Here is a 6,089-nt window from a genome sequence, read left to right as displayed (position 1 = left end):
TCACTACTTAAAGCGATAGCGTCATTTTGAACTACATTCTGCTCCTCCTCTGTGAGGGGCAATTCCTGAATAACTGGCTTAATTTCTAGTTGAAGATTTTCTACAATATGTTCATCTTCCATAGCTTTTAATAAAGAGTACACAACCGACCAAATAGCCCAAAAACGTAAAGGAATCTTTTCCTCCTGTTGCATAGCCCTTTCTATACTAACCCTTGCCTTCCTCCATACTTCTACATCCAAAGTTCCTTCATCTGGAAACCAAGGATTATATTCTTTAATTGTATCAATACACATATCCAAGTCAGCTGACCTGAGCGATATGCCATATATAGATAATAAATGTTTAAGAATTTTTAAGAAAGGAGAGGAAGCAGATTGTCCCATTTCCCCGTAATAAAATTATACTTACCTTCCTAAGCGACCTTCGGAGTCCCTGAATTCGGGCGCCACTTGTCGTGAGTGTCTAGAGCACTCTGAACTCCGGGCAAGGTAAACACGCACGCCTTGTCGGGACACGGGGGGTACAGCGCTTGGAAAAGAAAGACAGGAGAGACACCTTTGCTGTCTGCACCGCGTTACACTGCACTGCACTGCACTGTACGCACAATCTTTATTTTAGGATTCATATATAGAAAACCCGATCAATTCACAGAGCCCAGATAATTAAGTAGTGAAAAGGCATTCTTTGTGGCAAGCTACAACGTGACAGACTACAATGTTTATTCTAAAACTATCTAAGTGAAGTAAATAATCACAACCAGTTCTCACAACTTCTCTAGCCCAGGAAGAAATTCATTAGCTCAAGAATGTTGTTAATTTGTCTGCTGTTAGTGTCACAAAGGGTGGCCAGCCACTTCCTCAAGACTTCTGCAAAACAAAGCCAGCTCACAGTATGGATTCCAGAGGGTGAGGGCTCACTGAGAACGGGCATTCCCGTTCTACCTCCTTCTCGCATACCAGGGCGGCTATTGTAAATTGCAGGTTAGAGGGGGTTGGGCCTACAAAGTGACACCTTATCCCCCACACATTGGTGGCAAGAAATAGCATAGCGGGTCTCTATCTTTAGCGAAAGACCTCGTCCCCACATTGTGTACTGCTGTAATCAAGCACACCACTAGGAACAGTTTGATTAGGAAGGGCTGGCTTGAGCATCTTGGCTCAGGCAGGAGAAAGGAGAGAGCCAGAGAGACCCTGGGTAGATAGTGCCTTCCAGGAGCCTCAGCAGGAACCTGGTCCACAAGTCCAAGCCAGTTCCTGGCACAAACCTCATGCTCAGAGTTTGCTATGAGCTGCCACTGGGTCAGTATGGGCTGTCACCAGGCCATGTGAAGAGGGAGGAATCTTCCCTAGTGCAGGGCACTGAGCAAGCAGGTGCAAATCCTGCAGACCTAGGCAGCAAACCTGGGCCTATGAGAAAGGGTTTTCTCCTCCTGGGACAGGATAGAGCTCGCAAATCCCATTTGCAAGGAAGGAATAAACTTGTTTTCCACCTTAGCAGGTCATTGAGCTGTACCTGAGAAAGTCTTGGAAGTGTGTGGCTGTGGATGGGTCACTACCTAGCCGCACTGGAAGCAGCAATGGGTGTGTTTAACACCTGTCCGTGAAAAGGATGACACGAGACACATTTTAAAGCTGCCTCGGTTTACCTTCTACTCTGTCTCTGCCCTTTGCTTTCTTCTAAGTGCAAATTTCATCCAGAAAATAGCAATCTACTGAACCAAGATGGAGACGCTTGTTTTCTGACAACAACTTCATCTCGCCTTTTCCTGGAATCATCCCGAATCTATCATCTGATGTACTATTTAAACCTTGGTGTAATTTCTTAGGTTCAAAGATGAACATGACTCTCTCATGTGCCATCACTGGAAAAGAATGCAAACATCAACACAAAGAATTGAAATTAAGCAGTAAGACAGGAAAAATGCCAGATGCTGGCTATAACAGGTATGCAATTTTTGTTTTTGAACTATGTGTGACAATACTGTAGCCAGAGGTCATACATGCAGGAGTATTTAATAGTGCCCTGTTTAGGTAGGAAAGTCAAAGGGCAGAGTCTGACATTCTGCATAATTCCTAAAATACGAGGCTTAACAAATGCTGAACACATGTTTAGTAATATTTGCTGGTTTTTGTACTTTGCACGGAAAAAGACAGACACGCCGATCTGTAGCTTCATTTTACATTTTGAGGTTTGAAACTGCACTATACTTTTTGTGGGAAGAAGTGTTAAAACTAGCCACAACTTCCTGCAAATAAAAATGGAAAAATACGTAGCATCAGAACATCAGTATGGCTCATTTTCTGTGTTTTTAATAGCAGCAGGAACCATGGTTTTTTAATGCTTATTTTTACAAACTTAAAAGGGGTTCTTACAGTATAAAACACAGTTTCAAGATATTTTCAGTACCTAATTACTTTTTCTTTTTCAACTGGAAGATGCTAGGTGGGCATGGGAGCCTTTCCTGAGGAGCCTGCAGGCATTAGCAGGCCTGCTGGTGTTTACCTCAGACCTAATTCTTAGAATGGGTTTATCTGAACCGAAATCTCCGCTCAGCAGAGCAAGTAGGGCGGGAACAGTGGAGCAGCATCTGCTGAAATTTGGCAAATTGTTGCTTTGTTTACTTCCAAGGAACCTCACTAATGCTTATTCCCCCAAGTTACTTTAGTTAATAACATTTCCATTATGAATGTCAGAAACCAGGCCAAAGGGCAATACTTCTATGGCTGGCTTGGCTAACTGTTGTTGTTCCTTGTAACACTGGACAGACATGTGGACTCCCTGGACAGACAGACACCACCCCCACAGGACTTCAGCTCAATCCCATTACAGTCTGATCACATACGGACACTATCCATATTATGATTTATTTACTGATCCCACACATTGCTAGGAATCAACCATTGTAGTGTGAACTACTTGCACAAGTCATAACCACTGATATTTTTGACCAGCTCTATGCTTTCACCCATAAAGGTGTCCACAGCCATGGTTGGCAGATCTTCGGAGCCCCTGGGCCCCTTCTCTGTTTGCAAAACGGCTCTGTTCAAACACATTTGCCAGTGCCATCTTCCCTGGCATGGCCCAACTCAGGCCAGGCCAGCCGAGGAGGAGACGTCCTGGCACAAGGACACACTCGTGAGTTCAAATGATTTTACTCGGTGAAAAAAACCACACCAGACACATCAACTGCCAGGTTTAATTGGTAGGTTTTTTAGGATGTTATTTGTAGCTTTTAGAATATGTTTTCTTTCCCATCCATATTTTTTCTGATTTTTCCTTTTAATATCTTTTGAGGTGACTCTTGGCTTTTTCTAGAAAGTCTGCAAGACACAGGGCCAGCTCAAGGGAGAAATACAGTAGCCAGAGGGAAACCCTGACTGCAGCTCTAGTAAATGTATCAAAATAACTCTGGGTTTAAATTGGTGGTTTTTTTCTCCCCTATTCTGTCGGGTAGTTTTCTAAAACTTAGTTTAATGGACATTGATATATTTTTGCAATTTAATAGTTTTTACTGTAAATATGCAAACTGGGATAGAAAATGTGACAGAAGATGGAGAATGATCTTGATAACTATCCAGTGCTAAGGCTTCTCCATTTAGGACTCTTAACCACTTCTCATCTGCCACCGGACACTGCTCTTAGCTGCAATTTCTTTATTCAAACCATTTCTGTCAACTTCCTTCAAGAACCACCAAACTCAAGCGTGCCAAGTGGCTGGCAGCGATACCAGAGCCCGTGGCCAGCGGGGGGCAGCACACACCGGCGGGTCACACTTCCTCTGTTATCTTTGCGTTGAATTTCAAAACAACTGTAGAATTCAGAGAAGGCAGGGCTGGGAGGCGCTGTACCCCGCTGCAGAGGAGGGGCCGGCTTCTGACAGCCGGTTCTGCAAACAGCAGGAGGGACGAGGGTGGTTCCAGTCCTCCTCCTAACTTGAGCGATTTTCAAAATCAGGGAAAGAACTTGCACCTAGAATCAACAGTGGGGTCAACGCACGCAGGCTGACTGTCCCCCTCCTGTGTGTGACCTGTGTACTTGGCGCAAGGTCACTCCCAGCTGCCTCGGCCCCCAGAAATACAGCTATGCCATCTTAATATTGTCTGCTCAGGACGTGCAGACAGAAGTAGACAATTCTGTTCTGCTCTGCTCTGGCAGAAAAACAAAACAAAACAAAACAAAACAATGCTGTAGCCCGGCAGGCTGGGATCTCAACAGCAAACAGCACACAGAGCCAGTCCTGCAGAAGCGGGTGTGGGCGTTGCTAGGACCAGGTGCCCTGCGCACAGGACTTACTAATGGATGGGTCATTTTATTTTACTTTTTTGGCAGTGCTGAGGATCAAATCCAGGACCCCATACATGCAGGTGTGTGCTACAATCCAGCCCTACAGGGTACTGCTTTATTCAACCATGGAAAGTCTTATTAGCAAAAAGTTTAAAAAAAAGACATCTAGCAGTACATTCTCTAAATTTAAACAACAAAATCCAGAATGTGTTAGTAACAATTTTAACTGCAGTTACCTGTTAATTGAACGATTATATTTAAATGAAAGTGCTTGGGGTGTGACATAGGCTGCATTTGTACTGACTACATATTTTTCTAAACCGTATTAATGTAATTCCTATATTTCCAGAAGAATTCTTATGCTATGGTAGTTTGATCTGCTGTATTTGTTTTCTTTTTCTTTCTTTCTTTTTTTTTTTTGGTCTTTTTCGTTTTTACCGGTACCAGGGATCGAACTCACGACTGCCTGCTTCCAAGGCAGGCACTTATGCCGCAGAGCTAAATCTCCAGCCCCCTGATTTGCTGTATTTGTACACTATATAAAATTTCTCTCCAAATGAGAGTTCTGGAAAGAGACTATTTAATCAATATGCTTATATGAGCAGGGTAAATACTAAAGTGGAAAGCCCTTACACTTTCCCAAGGACTGATATAATCCATTGAAAAATTCTGATTCTTTAAATGTTTGCAAGGCCACTGGTAGTTAGTAAACATCCAAACAGCAGTTACATTATTGCATATAAATCATTCTGTTGCAAATACACAGGCTTAGCATGTTACAAAATTCTTGCACAATTTCAGTTGAAACATATTAGCAAATAGATGTACACAAAAAAACTAGAAGGTGAAGTGCAGTCAGCCTCCTAGTGAAACCTAGAAGAGCAAAAGTCATGTATCAGAAAGAAATGGAAACATTAAATACTCTTCGCTTTAAAGATTAACTATAGCCTCTAATACAAACCTGGGAAGTTAAAATCTGTAGCTACTAAAATACATTTCCAGTGAGAACCATTCCACTGAGCAATATGCTTAGTCACTTTTGAGACTGAATTCACCTAGACACAAAATGCTGTCAAACATCAACGGCGAAGAAATAAAAAGAAAAACAAACACTCTCGTACACCGCTAGTTTTCCTTCCCTATATACTGCCTCTCCTACAAAACAAAAGACAATGAGCCGTGCTGGTTATTATTAGCAGCAATATTTGTATTGTGGATTTATAGCACACTTAAAGGTTTTATAAAAATCGACTGCTTTATGATAAATTATACCAGAAAAGGTTAAGAAAAGTATCATTATTTTATCTGATTCTACGTTAACACAACCTCCCCCAATCTTCTTGCTAAAAGATATGGCCCTTTCACTACCCTTGAAAGGAAAGCCAGTTTCCAAGGAAAAACACTGAATCTGGGGGATTCAGGGGAGAAACATACAACGCAACACAACGAAACAACGCATTCAGGCTGCGCTGGCTCCAGTCCAGGTACGCAGTGCCCAGTGCTGGTGCCCGGCACACGGGTGGATGTGCTCAGCTGACTTTTACCCAAGAAGGAGGGAGAACACTTGGAAATCCAGAAGGTGCAGGGCAATCTTTCACTATACACATCGCTTATTCTGCAATAGAAAGAAGGGGGAAAAAAAGCCCCTAGGACGGGCAAGGAGGAAGATGGGGTACTTGTACTCGAGTTTCTTACTGGGGGTCCCCCAGGCTTAAGTCCACTGAGAGCTGAACCTACCCCTGTCCCGCTTACACCTAGAGATGTGCAGGAGTACAGACTCTTTCTGGTGCGTGCCACCTCCT

This window comes from Cavia porcellus, unplaced genomic scaffold, assembly GCF_034190915.1.
Source record: "Cavia porcellus strain 051 isolate PalLab524CR breed Dunkin Hartley unplaced genomic scaffold, mCavPor4.1 scaffold_4, whole genome shotgun sequence".
Lineage (NCBI taxonomy): Eukaryota > Metazoa > Chordata > Mammalia > Rodentia > Caviidae > Cavia > Cavia porcellus.
Note: the sequence above shows the minus strand (reverse complement) of the source record.